Below are 14310 nucleotides of genomic sequence, written 5' to 3'. Positions count from 1 at the left end.
CCAAATCTCAAATACCCATTGAATAGGATGTGCAGCTCACGAATCTATCTATTGGATTCGATCCTGAAAGGCAGGTGGGGTGAGAGAGAGAGAGATGCCTGCAAAAAAAGAATTAATGAAATTAGGTTAGCTCCATAAACCCCCCACTTTTTCAGCCTTGGGCTAGAAGTGATCAGCTCTATTGTTTCCTAGCCAAGTAGGGGGTTTATTGTGTAATAAATAATTCTCCCCTCTCCCACCCTTTTAAAAGTGCGTATTTGCATAATCACCACTTTGATGTACACAGCAATCTGAGACAGAGAAGTCCAAATCTTGCAGTTGGCTAGAAGGGACAAAACAAGAGCCAATCTTTTACTACCGTGACAGTGTGTGGTGTTGTGTCAGGACCAGCTTTATACTTTGTAGGGGAGAGAAAAAAGAAGGAGAAAAAGAAGAGTGTCCCTTTTAATGATTAAACTCTGACCGTGCCAAAGGGGGAAGATGCTCTCTGTCTTTAGCTAAGAACTAGGTGAATCTATGACTTTCCTTCCCATTTTCTCTTAAAAGGGTGCTTACAAGGAATGTAATATGCATTTTGGTTTATCCTGTATTAAGGCAGTAACATTTATTAATAAGTCTATTAATTAAGGTTTTAGGTACAACCCATGGTAAATTGTATCTAAACTGTGTGAAATCAGTGAGATTTAAGAATTTTGCAATGTTCCAACTCTGCTCATGCTTTTGACACGGAGCTACAAAACAAATTACTTGTTAAATATTCTGCCCCCCTTTTAAAAATTGGGGCTAAACTTATATTAGAAATCAGGGAAATGAAATAATGAAGATGAGTGGAGCGATCCAGTAGCCAGGTTTATAATATTTGGATGAATAATCTTTTCTGACTTTTTCCATAGTTGGTGTCTTGCTGGTCACAAATTAGCAGTAGCAAGTAACAAACTGAAATGTTTGCATTATGGTGATGGGTTTTATAAAACCTGTTTCTCCTCTCACTTTTCTGTGGTACTGCTTTAAATGCTTGCACTGCCCAATCACTTCAACATCTCCCTTTGAAGTTTCCTGAAAATTTCTTACAGTAAGAAAAGCCATTTGTAGAATTTGATGGATCCAGTGTCACGCTGCACTCTCTGAGTTTAAGTTTCCTTTTTTTCCCTTGGAATATTCTTTGTTTTGAACTAAGTCTTTGGCTCTTAGGACCATTCCAAAAGCTGCTAGATTTTCCAACTAAATTTGATTGCCTAAATCATTATTAGGTTATAACGTGATTAACCAATAGAAATTAGTTATCTGTCAATTGTATGCTGGGGGTTAGTTTCAAACAAATAAAAACTCACTCTTAATAGAAGTTTACAAAATGATTTACATAGTGTAATCTTTTAATACATGCCCCTAATGACAACCACAGCAAGAGGACTTAATATATTTTATTTCAGTATCTTGAATTCTATAAAGGAAGAATTGGTTTTGTTAGATTCATTTTGCCATAAAGAAACTTGGTCCAGTTCCATATCTTCAATGGAGCTCTCTTCTGAGTCCCATCCTTTTCTTTTTCTTTTGCATTGTCAATATTGTTTCTTGGCTTTCTTTCTTCTTGGGGGTCTAACTGCTCAAATGTTGAGAGAAAGATTGCAAGATGTGTTGCATCCCTGAAAGAGTCCACTTTTCCATATGTAGCGTTAGGAAGCCCGGGAGGTCACCAATAGGCTTTTTGCAGAAGGGTAAACTCTAGCAGATGCTGAACAATGCAGCTATTTTGACAATGGTTAACTGAGATGCAAAAGCCATTTGGAAAATTTATGGATTAAATAATGTTTGAACAGGGGCTTAGTAGTTTACAATTATGCCAGAGGGATGAGGAAAATGTTTGTTTGTTATTCCAAATATAATGGCACCAATACAAGGTTGTTGAGTGTGCTTAAACCAGAAGGGAGACAGCATGGTTTCAGTGGGGGAGCTTGACTGGGCTGGGAAAATTGGAACTTTCACTCATAACGATTGAGAGTGAGATCTGTTCACACAGATTATTGGCCACTTTTATGATTCCCAAAATAGATTTTCTTGGCTTTGTTCAGCTTTTAAAAATAGAAAAAATATCTCTTTTTGAAAAACGTAGCCATACATTTAGATTGGCTTCTAGTTACAGTATAAGCAAATCTCTACAGAGCTAATGGAGAACAAATTTAACAAATACTTCTAACCAATGGATATTCAGCAAACATTTATCCAAACAGAAGGCCTTGTTTATTACTTATTTAAAATAATTGCATACAGCCTTTCAGATACAGTCTTTAAACCATGATATAGCTTATGTGGCTTTGATTTGTGAAACAAACCAAAACCACCCATTGATAAACTAATCACTGTGGTTTATAAGCAATGTGAGTGTTGAGAAACCCACAAACGTTAGGATGTTTTACATGCTGAAAGCAGTGGGATATATATATATAGCACAATCATTCATGACTTTATTTTAATCTGTATATATATTTGGTTTACCAATAAAATGTGAAATAATCCAATAGCATCTAGCAAAGTTTATTCTGGCATAGCTTGATTTCATCAAATGAAGATTTGCTAAAGTCCTTTTTTCTGATTTATTGGCCAGCACAATAATAATAATAATAATAAATTCTGCTTAATTAATTATTTTCTTAATTAGAGTCATTTGTTGAGATGGGCAGAATTAGAAATCAAATAAATAAATTTCTTTAAATGTAAATGTCCACATTTATCAAGTTGGGGAAGTTGGGTCCCACAAGAATGTTAATGCGGTGTTATGTGATGTGCTATGTAAACAAGACAACAAATGGACAACTGTCCATCCCAAATAAGTAAAAGCTGCTTGTATCCATAGCAGCTCTTTGCCATAAAAGCTTAATTTCTCCTGACAAAGAGGTCATCTTCCCTGAAAACATCTTTATGATCCCTGTGTGTATTGTGCTAAAAGCATCTCTATGCTATCAATGCTCAACTGGCAGTTCTATGTCTCTCAAGGGGGTTTATTGCCCTCCTTGGCATAAGAATAGCATTGAGAAGCCAAACCAAGTGCCAATGTGACAAAGACTAACCCCAAGAGCCTGTGTTTGCTTTCTTTGGGATAATGCACATTTCTCAGAGCATAGCACCATAATTAAAAAAAGAGTGTTCCTGACACACAACCATAATTTGGCTGTGTAATCTTAAACAAAGATATTTCCCCTGCCTCTTCTGGATGAATGTCTTACAACAAAGGGAGAAGCTACATGGATTATTATGGTGGTTGATCAGTGTTCCTCCCTTAATTTTCTGTCACTGACCACAACATAAAATTAAATACAAGAAGCCAAACATTAAAGTCTCCCGGGAATTGAAATTCTTTGCTTTTTTTAAAGTTGTGTGACCATTTAAAAGCTTCAAAGCTTCAAAAATAGGAGAGAATACAATCTCTGTAGAAAGTGTCTCTTTATGCATATGAACATTTAAAAGTAATATAGGTTGTTTCCAGTTATTGTTCTTTAGAGTGTAACATTGTCACTTAGCAAATAATTCTATAGTTTGCAGGACAGTGGCTAAAGAGTCAGAGGATATATTGGTTTTGGGAATTGGGAATTCCCTTATGTTGGTAAGAGCTGGTATGGATGTGGTGGAGGTAAGCAAGATGACTTTGGATCTCAGCATTTTGCAGGTTGAAATGGGAGAAATATTTATTTTTCTTTACAGACTTATTGACAGTTATTTTTGGCAGATTTGAACACAGGGCCCTATCCAACAACATGCAATTCAGTGGTGAAAAATGTAAAGTCCTTCATTTAGGCAAGAAAAACCAAATGCTCAGGTATAGAATATATAGTAATGTAACTACTGCCTGGCTCAACAGTAGTAACTGTGAGAGGGATCTAGGTATCGTAATGGACCACTAGTCAAGTATGAGCCAACAGGGTGCTGTAGCTGAGAAAAAAGACAATGCAATCTTAGGCTGCATCAACAGAGAGGTAGTATTCAGATCATGAAAAGTGATAGTGCAACCTTATACTGCACTAGTGTGAGACCACATGCTAAAGTGTATGATGAACAGTTGAGGGAACTATGGTAGGTATATCTAGTCTAACAAAGAGGAAGACTAGGGATAACATGATAGTCATCTTCCAGTCCTTGAGAGATTCTCACAGAGAAAAGTGGGTTGATCAATTCTCCAAAGCACCTGAGGTAGGGCAAGAAGTAGCTAGTGGAAGATCATTAAAGAGAAATCCAATCAAGAATTAAGGAGAAATTTCCTGATAGTGCAAATAATTAATCAGTGGAACGGCTTGCCTCCAGAAATTGTGGGTGCTCCATCACTGGAGGTTTTCAAGATGAGATTGGACAACTATTTCTCTGGAATGGTATAAGTCTCCTGCTTGAGCGAGGATTTGGACTTGAAGACCTCAAAGTCCCTTTCAACCCTATTATTCTATGTTATGTCATTCTATGTTGTGTTATATACAAGCCGCAGAGCTGCTATACATTTATTCGCTCCTATTCAATCCCCTACTTTGAAATAATAATTTAGTACAATCCTGATGTGAAATTAATGATGTTGAAGTGTTAAGGAGGCAGAATGAAAAAATAGCTTTGCAAACAAATATCAATCAAGGGATATAGTTTTGAGCAGCCAGACTCTTGGGAATGTGCCATTTGATTAATGTTGTCCGCTTTGTTACATTATTAGCATTGTAGTTTAAAAACAATGAAACAATTCTCACAACTTCTTGATGGTGGTCATCCAAAACCTGCTCTTCTCCAATCAGTGATGGTTCCAAGAGGATTTCTAGCATATGCTTAGTACCAAGGCTACCAAAATCCATCGAACCACTAGATGAGAATAAAGAGTTTGGAATTTTAGGTAACTTTTTCCTTCTATCTAGTGTTGATATGATTATTTTTCAGCCCATACATGATAGCGTTACTACCACAGCTTTGGCCACCCTGGCAATCTCTAGTCATGGCAGTACCTACATGGAAAATTCCTGGCAGAAATAATTTTTGGCAAGTTTTTGTCCCAATATGTCTGGAAAAATCAGGTTGAGAAAAATTGTTCAAACCACTCAAGCCACCAAAAGGTGTGCTGAGAAGAAAACTACAGTCACTTTAAATCTCATGATTCTGACGTAATAATATGGATTTTGTTTGGATTTTTGCTTTTTTCCCCCTTCAGTAAGTAAGAGATGCAGAGGGAATAGTAATTACACACTAATAATGTGTGTGGGCTGTGAATTCTGGGCAATTTTAGCTCTTGCAGAATTTACCATTATTATTTAAGGTTTAGTTTGCTTTAAAAAGATACCATACTTTTCATACTTTTGAAAATTAGAAAATTGCCATTGAATTTTGATGGTGTAATCTTTGGATAAGCCACCTGGGAAAGCCAAGGGAAATAATCAAAACCATAAAAAAGTGAAAGTTAGAATATTTTGGACATGTGATGTGACACCCAGAAAAATATGGCATACTTCACTTAATCTTCCTAGGAAATATTGAAGGCAAATGAGGTCCAGGCAGAAGAAGAACACCATGGCTTCAAAATCTAAGGGACCAGTTTGGCCAAAACTCAACAGCACTTTTTCATGCAGCTATTGATAAAAATAGGATTGCCAACATGATCGCCAATGTCTGATGATGGATATGGCACAAGAAGAAGAATCATCTTTGGAACCTCTGCTGGAAGTCTTGGAGGCCTGCACACAATCCAGAGATGATAGGTCATCAGTTGAATCATTATTCAATGAAGTGGCATTTATTTACTCAGATGATGCAGTTCATTATTTCATATTGAAGACCAAAAGAGTTAAGGATCTAAAGGCAGAAGAAGGGATTTTTATCAGATGGCCGTTTGTTCTTGAGACAAACGAGAGATAGTATCGGACATGTTATAGTTTTTTATTATAAGTTTTAAAACACTGAACATGCACACAGAGACAACTGTGGCTTGAATAGTTGTATCCAAGGAACTCAAAGCACTATTTTTGTCCATCGGAAATTTCTTAGCTGATTCTTCTAACCAAGATTTATTATGCTGCTCAAATCATCCAGTATAACTCTTAATTATAGCTCCAAGACTTTTAGTTTGCAGTTGATCAGAGGAATTAGTGCACATTAATATGCCAATCCATCAGTAATTTCTTTATCAGTAACATCATGGTACTTCTTTCCTGGTGTATACATACTTTCAACCACCTTCTGAAAAAGTATATCTCAAATTACATAATTGATTGATGTAATTCCAACATGTATGACAGTAAGTTTATTTTTCCCAGAATACTTTAATATAACAATAAACAAAGAAAACATGGAAAAAGAAACCTTTTGAAAGACAAGATTGCATTTTTTCCCCCCATAAAGAATTCAGAAAAACATTTTACAACTTGATGGTTTGATCATTTTTATTCTGGACCCATCCAATTTTGAATTGTGTTTTCCCCCTCCCAACATGGCAACCAGAAAGCTAATGTGATCTTATCTTGAAAAGATTTGCACATCCTTGGTGTGTAAGGTTGAACCCTCAGGCTGCAACCTAAACACATACTTAGCAGAGAGTCAATCCTATTTAGCATAGAGGGACTTAATTCCAAGTAAACATACTTTGGACTAAACTATGGAAATCTTTAGAAAGACGTTGCCTGCAGAATTCAGGCTAATAGGGGCTAGTGCACATCAACCCTTACCCTGCATTTGTTTGCATGACAGAAATGTGTATGGCACCAACTCTATTCAGACCATCTTGGTGTTCCACAGAAGCTTATTTCTGCCTGTTCATGAAATACTTGATGATCGTCTGTCACACATTTGACTGAAGCCTGACTTGACAATGTCAACTGGCCTTCTGTTTCACTTGACTGAAGTAATCAGATAAACTCAGCGTGAAGGAATAAAACGGAGCCAGGAGCAAGGCTGACAGTTAAATGGAAGCTAAGCCTCTGTTTTCTAGGCAAGCGTCATCAGAGCCTTATTGGGGATATTTTGATGTGGTGGCAAGCAGCTCAGAACAGCTGCGCTCAGCCACACAATCACACTGTTGAAGGGCAGAACAGAACTGTGTCCCCTAATCGTATTTTCTTAGATATGGACAATAATGTAGAGAATTCTGCCCAATCAAGAAATTCAAAGCCAAAGAATACTCTTAAGCTTTTTTGCCCTTTAAAATACATAAGCAGATCCAAACATTATTCTTATTCTCTATTTCCTCAATATCTTTCACCAGCAAAAACTGACTTGTGGTGTTTTTAACTGTCTCTCAGATTGGCAGGAACTGTCTGAATAAGAATACGTCTGAAATTCCATTTTGCACTGACGATTAATCCGATGTGGCTTTTATTTTTCTTTTCGAGTTTTGTATTTAAAAAAAACACACACAGTCATCCAATTTGGATATTATCTCACATACTGGATTGAAAGAGTGGCTGAAGAGAAAGATTTCAAGAGTTGCCATATTACTCCAGGTGACTTTGAGCATTTAAATTATTTTTCAACCCTTTACCATTTTTATGCTGTAAGCACCCAGAATTTTTGGATATGAGATGGACAGCAAATAAATTTCATAAGAAATAAATTAAATACATTTCAAAATAAATCACTCTTGTTCATTCATCATATTTGCGTGCATTGCTGGCATTTTTTAAATGACTCAGAAATATTGTAAGAGCATTTGTAGGATGATTTATGAATATTGTAACCACTCTAAATAATATAACCCTGAAAGTTACATTGATGCTATCTCCATGGTATAGACATGAAAGGTGATGATGAAATGAGGACTTATTTCATGAGTTATCATTTCAAACCTGTGTAAGGAGGTAATAAGAAGAGCTTTGTGTGGAGGCGATGGTGATGGGCGTTATCTGAACAATTACTTGACACAATCCCCAGAATCAAGGTAGCGAGATTTATTAGGCAGCAGCCAGTGGAAACTATAAGCATGGCAGATAAAAAGATATAACTTGTCAAAGAAGTTCTGATGAGGGAAAATGCTTTTTCAAACATTGCTCTTTCCTTCCTTCCTTCCTTCCTTCCTTCCTTCCTTCCTTCCTTCCTTCCTTCCTTCCTTCCTTCCTTCCTTCCTTCCTTCCTTCCTTCCTTCCTTCCTTCCTTCCTTCCTTCCTTCTTCCCTCCCTCCCTCCCTCCCTATCTTCCTTTTTATTTGTATGCTACTCATTTCTGAAGGTTCTAAATTTATGATAATGTCAGCATAAAATAGATGCATATAACAATAAAAATTTAAAAATGCAAATGTCACATGCCCATGAAATCACTTTCAGTTCATAACAGACCTTTTGCCATGCAAGATGGAGGTCTTTACCGTTTTCCTGAAGCCCAAGAAGAATGAAGCTAAGACCAGGAGAGTTTCACAGAGTGGAAGTGGCTTTCAGTTTCAGTTTATTAGCAGAATGTGTGAACAAAATCAATGTAGTTTGTAATTCTGGGGTATATGATGCAGAGGTGGTATTCAGCAGATTCTGACCGGTTCTGGAGAGCCAGTAGCGGAAATTTTGAGTAGTTCGGAGAACTGGCAAATACCACATCTGACTGGCCCTGCCCCCATCTCTTCTCTGCCTCCTGAGTCCCAGCTGTGTCTTCTTTGGTTGCCCTGCACAGGAGAACGGAGCTGGAAAGCAGGTTAGTGGGGTGGGGGAGGGAATGGAGATTTTGCAGTATCCTTCCCCTGCTACGCCCACCAAGTCACACCATGGTCACCAAACCACACCCACAGAACCGGTAGTAAAAATTTTTTGAATCCCACCACTGATACGTAGGATCTATAACATCCTTGGAAATAAATTGTGAATTAGACTGTTATTTAGTAGCCTGTAACTATCCATTTTTCTTCTCTAAAACAAAGAAAGATGGAGTCTGGCAGATGCTAAGAAAAGTATCAGGTTGGCAATCCAGGTCCTTGAGTGATGCCTTTGTGAGTTTCCACTCCATCTATGGGAACTTGCTTGCTGAAGCTTCATTAGAAGGAATGACAACTGTTCAAACCGAACTATGCTACACTATATAAATGCATTTGTGCGTATTAATATTTAAATTCATAACAAATGGTTATGGTTACACAAAAATAATCTTCCAGGAAGAAGAAGCAACATGTAATGTGGTCATTCATATATTTGTATTAAAGGATACGTGAGGCTTTACTTATTTCTTAACCATTTTAATTACCAAGAATACTTGTGGGTCATATTTTTTTAAGCACCTTAATTATTGTTGTGTGTATTCTGTGCCAGAAACTTCAAATGAAAGGAGAATCGCAGCAACTAATTGAGCATTATTCTTAGGTCTTGGAATCTCATTTGTTATATTTTGCTTTTCTTTTTTCCATCTTTTGCTTCCTCCCTCCTATTATTATTATTATTATTATTATTATTATTATTATTATTATTATTATTATTATTATTATTATTATTTTAAAAAGAGAGGCAAGACAGCATGAACTACTGCTGATGGAATATTTACCTTCATGAGCTTTCTCTAAAAGTTAATTACTGCTTGAAGCAAGTTGATTTGGCTGTCTTGAGCTGCCTTTTATTAGTAGAGTCTTTCATTAATTTCCCTCGCTGTATTTGCTGTTAATAGCTGCTTGGTCTCAGGCAGCACAAAGCAGCATCTGTGCCATTGATGGGGGGTAGGAGGGGTGACGCCTTTACAAATCAGCTCTGATTAACATGATGCTGCAGTCTAGGGGGAACAGCAACTCTGCTCTACCACCAGCTTCAGGAACATCAGTCGGTGCTACTCTAGCTCCAACATGATCAACTAGTGTCATTTAGTAAAAGGAGGGGACAAAGCAACTTCTCACGTGGCAGCAGAGGGCAACTGGTGTAACTAAATGAAAATGCCAATTGATGCATTGGACAAGAAAATGATTAAACATACAATGAAGTAAACAGAGTGCAAAGGCAGCTGCTGCAACTGAGAGCTGTTGGAAAAATGTATCTGACCTTAAGATCATTATTTCAAAATTAAGAACATAAAATCGCACCCATGACTATTTAATTTAACACTGCGCTCCTAAAGGCAACTAGTCCGATGCCCAGATATCTGGAGCCAGACTACGGTAGTATTGAGTCCTGTTGTATCCCCACTTTTCATATTGTGGGCTTTATATATCCCATCAAGCCTTAGTTTCAATTAGCCATGTTTATTCAATACGTGGCTTGAATAACTCATACAAGTTAATGGCCCAGTTTATAAACTACCTGAATTAATATTCTGAGCTAAAGTCAGTCTAAATTAACCACATGTGTAACTGTAAGCATAGTAAGTTAATTCAGTATGACTGCCCCATATTTAACTCTCCTGCACAGACTTTTGAAGCAAATCTTTCTGTAATTGGAAACAATTCATACATCATACCAAGCCATGGCTTGTTGAGAAAGTAACTGTGGCTGATTCCTACATTGTGCCAAGTTATAAAATCAGTTTTCAGCTAACTAGAAAGTACTCACTGGATGATTTTCTAGCAAGGAATACTCAAACTGACTATTAAGTCTTATCTATTAGGAGTGTTTGGCCTTTTGCTCAATAAGAAGCCAATTATTTTTGACTGGCTGAACAGAGGGGACTGTTTATGGTGATTCTACGTTCTACAACTTAGAGCAGAGGTCCCCAATCTTTCAGGGTCTGTGGACCAGCCAGTGATGGGGAGGAGGGAGAACAGAGGATGGTTCTATGCAACTGGCAGGTGCACACATATGCACCTCCATTTGTGCAAGCGGCAGGTACTTGCGTGCAAAGCTCCATTTGCACAAATGGAGTTTAACACGCTCACCTGCCGCTTGGGTGGCCCGGTTCCCAATGGTCCATGTCCCAGTACCAGTCTGTGGCCTGGGGGTTGAGGACCCCTGGCTTAGAGATCACGTATAAAAATTTGAATTTTGGGGGGGCTTAAAAGTCAGTTTCTTTTTTTAAAAAAATGCACTACTGATTTCAGTTACCACTTTGTCCAAATGTAGTTCTAGATAACATATTTTAAGAAGAATTCAGACAAATTGATACCAGGCCTAAAGAAATATAAGAAGGATGATAGACTGGAAGTTAAGTCTTTAAAAGAAAAAGGTTTTAAAGTTTTAAACTGAGAAAGTTCTGCATAAAAAGTGAATAACAGAATAACAGAGTTGGAAGGGATTTTGGAGGTCTTCTAGTCCAATCCCCTGCTCAAACAGGAAACCTATATCTTACCCTATTACAGACAAATGGTTGTAAGAAGACGGCAGGGGATGATGGCACTATCCAATACTCACCCAGAATCCTACAATTGTCCCAGAATCCAGGATTAAGAACACACATCTTCTCTTACCGCACAGATGGGCAACCATTTATACTCTCTAATTGGTTTCATTGGTTTCAATGTGTTCCATGTATAGGTTAGCTAATAGAAACAATAAAGAAACAAAACCTACAACCTGGTAACCTACTCGTGAGCTTCGATGTCATATCCCTCTTCACCCAAGTATCTATTAAAGAAGCCTTGACAGCCATCCAAAACAAATGCAACCCCCATAAGCACATCCTAGTATCTGACCAACCACTGCCTAACCAACACATACTTCATCCACAATGGACAAAGATACAAACAGATAGAAGGAGCACCTATGGCATCATCCCCTCACCTGTCATCTCTAACCTATACATGGAATACTTTGAAACCAATGTTCTAGACAAATCCGAACATAAACCCAAACTCTGTCTTAGATATGTAGATGACACTTTTGTAATTTGGCCACTCGGGAAAGAAAAACCGGACAACTTCCTCACACACTTCACAGTCTACACCCCAAAATACAATTCACCATGGAAACAGAAGCCAACAACCAACTTCCCTTCCTGGATGTCCTAATTTACAAAAAACCCAATGGCTCCCTAGGACACACCATCCACCGGAAGAAAACACACACCAACCACTACTTAAACACACAATCCTATCACCACCCTGCACAGATCAATTCCGTAGCCAAGACCCTCATCTCCAGAACCAAACGCCTAGCTGACAAGACCACCTAAGAACAGAATTACACACCCTCACTAATGTATTAATTTCCAATGGATTCCAAAGAAACACAATTACCAATCTAATCCTAAAGGAGACCCCCCCCAGAAGCCGAGACACAGAACAGGATAATGGTATCACCCTCCTCCCCTACATCAAAGGCACCACAGATAAAATCAGCAAAATTCTCCACAAACACAATATCAGGACAGCCTTTGGCACTGACCAAAAAATAGCCAACATCCTAAGAAACCCCAAAGACAAGATCCAGCTAGAAAACCAAGGAGTTTATGAAATACCATGCAACAATTGCCCAGCCACATACATTGGACAAACCAACAGGAGAATGCATGCATCGCAAAACACAAGAACGCAGTCAGAAAAGAAGAAAATACTTCCTCCCTTTTCCAGCACCTTAAAGCCACAGGACATGAAATTAATTTGGAAGGAACCAAATTAATCTCCAATACTGAACACTTCAACAAGAGAATAACTAGGGAAGCCATCAAAATAGAGAAACACCCCCATAACATGAATAAACAGGATGATACCTCCTGCCTAACAGACATCTGGAAACTAGCCCTTATCAACAAATGAGTCCCAGCCACGAAAACCAAAACCGGACCCAAAACAACACATGACACCACCATCAATCTTCCTCACCAGACTCAAACCCAAACCCACCCCATAGACGAAAGGCAACCACCATCCAGAAACCAGTCCTTGGCTGCATCACCAGCTGCCACACACCCCAACCTCCAAACCAAGCAAACTGACACATGCTATGAACACATAGCCAGGCCTCAAACTCAGAGCCAAACCAAAACCCAGAACGTCACATCATAGCCACCCACTCAGGATATTACATCATGGAACTCAGGAGGTTACACCAGAAAACCTCAGGATGTTAAAACATAGCCAACGACCCAGGAGATTACAGCACAAGACCCAGGATGTCACAACAATAGAACTCAGAAGGTCATCACGCAGCCCATTACCCAGGTCGTTACAACACAGGAGGCTGATAGACACACAGCCAATACCTCAGCCACACATGTTCTTACAAAAAAGCCAGCCAACCTGCAAACATCAACTCCATCAACCAATCAAGAAATGACAACACAGGCAACCTCCCCACCAGTATTTATAGAGAGACAGCAGCTCTGATCACGCTTTGCTTGCACGAGCACGAAGCCGAAAGCACCAGCCTGAAGATGGCGAGTGGGACCTCGTCGAAACGTCGCCAAGATACTCTCAATCTTACACGGGAAAAGACCCGAACATGCCAAGACACACACACACACACATACATATACACATACACATGGGTATATATAATCACATATAAATTATGTGATTATATATACACATAATCTCTTCAAATTATGTAAATCTTTCTGAAATTGTCAAAGTTTAATAGCTACAGTTAATTAAATAGTATTTTTAAGAGTCAATTATAAGGACTGTGTAGGCATGACAACACAACAAAGAATATGAATCTGAAGAATATAAAAAAGGGGTACAACTAATTGAGAAGGACTATGTAATAGAAATGCTTACAGTTTATTCAGATAGCTCCTCATTTTCAAAATGCAAAGAAAACAATGACCAGGTTCATGCACTGCAGTTAGACCTAAGGCACAGTAAGAAATGACATTGATTTTGGCTTAGGGGGATATGCAAACTAAGTCAATTGTTACCAATAAAATATATGGAAAAAAAAAAGGCTTATTGCAGTGTGTAGTCCATTCCATGTATTGTCCTGTTGACTATATGTAGACCTGCATATGATGCTTAGAAATCCCAATTAGGCCAGGCTCCATAGGTGCATTAACATTTTTTTTCACAATTATATTAAACCTTTGCACTTTTTAAAACCCTTTTGGGATACATGGCTGTAAAATGATTATATCAACTAAACTATATTTGCTGCAAAAACATGGATTTACCTTCCATTTATTTGAAATTGTTAAGCAAACATTATCAACATGCAAGCAGATAAAATAAAATAAAGGCTACTTTATTTTAGCTTCACAGAATGACTTGAACAGAGTTTGAGTGCCTTCTTTCGGTAGATAGAGCCCTGGTCCCTTGGTTAAAGTTTTTGAGAATAGATAGGTGTCTGTCTTTCTTAGTTGTGAACAAGAACTGGTGTAATCTTCCTAGGAACACGTGAGCTGTCATGTATCCTTTTAATCTGCAAAACCCCACAGCCAAATGTACTGTCACATGCTGATTTTCCTTTTCTTTGAGAAAGTAGCTCTGGGATCACTGATGGATTGTTTGCTCTCTTTTTAACACAGTCAAGATGCTGA

Source organism: Notechis scutatus, chromosome 4 (assembly GCF_049901735.1).
Source record: "Notechis scutatus isolate UNSWTSFEM ecotype Mainland chromosome 4, rNotScu1.2, whole genome shotgun sequence".
NCBI lineage: Eukaryota > Metazoa > Chordata > Lepidosauria > Squamata > Elapidae > Notechis > Notechis scutatus.
This window is presented reverse-complemented; position numbering follows the sequence as displayed.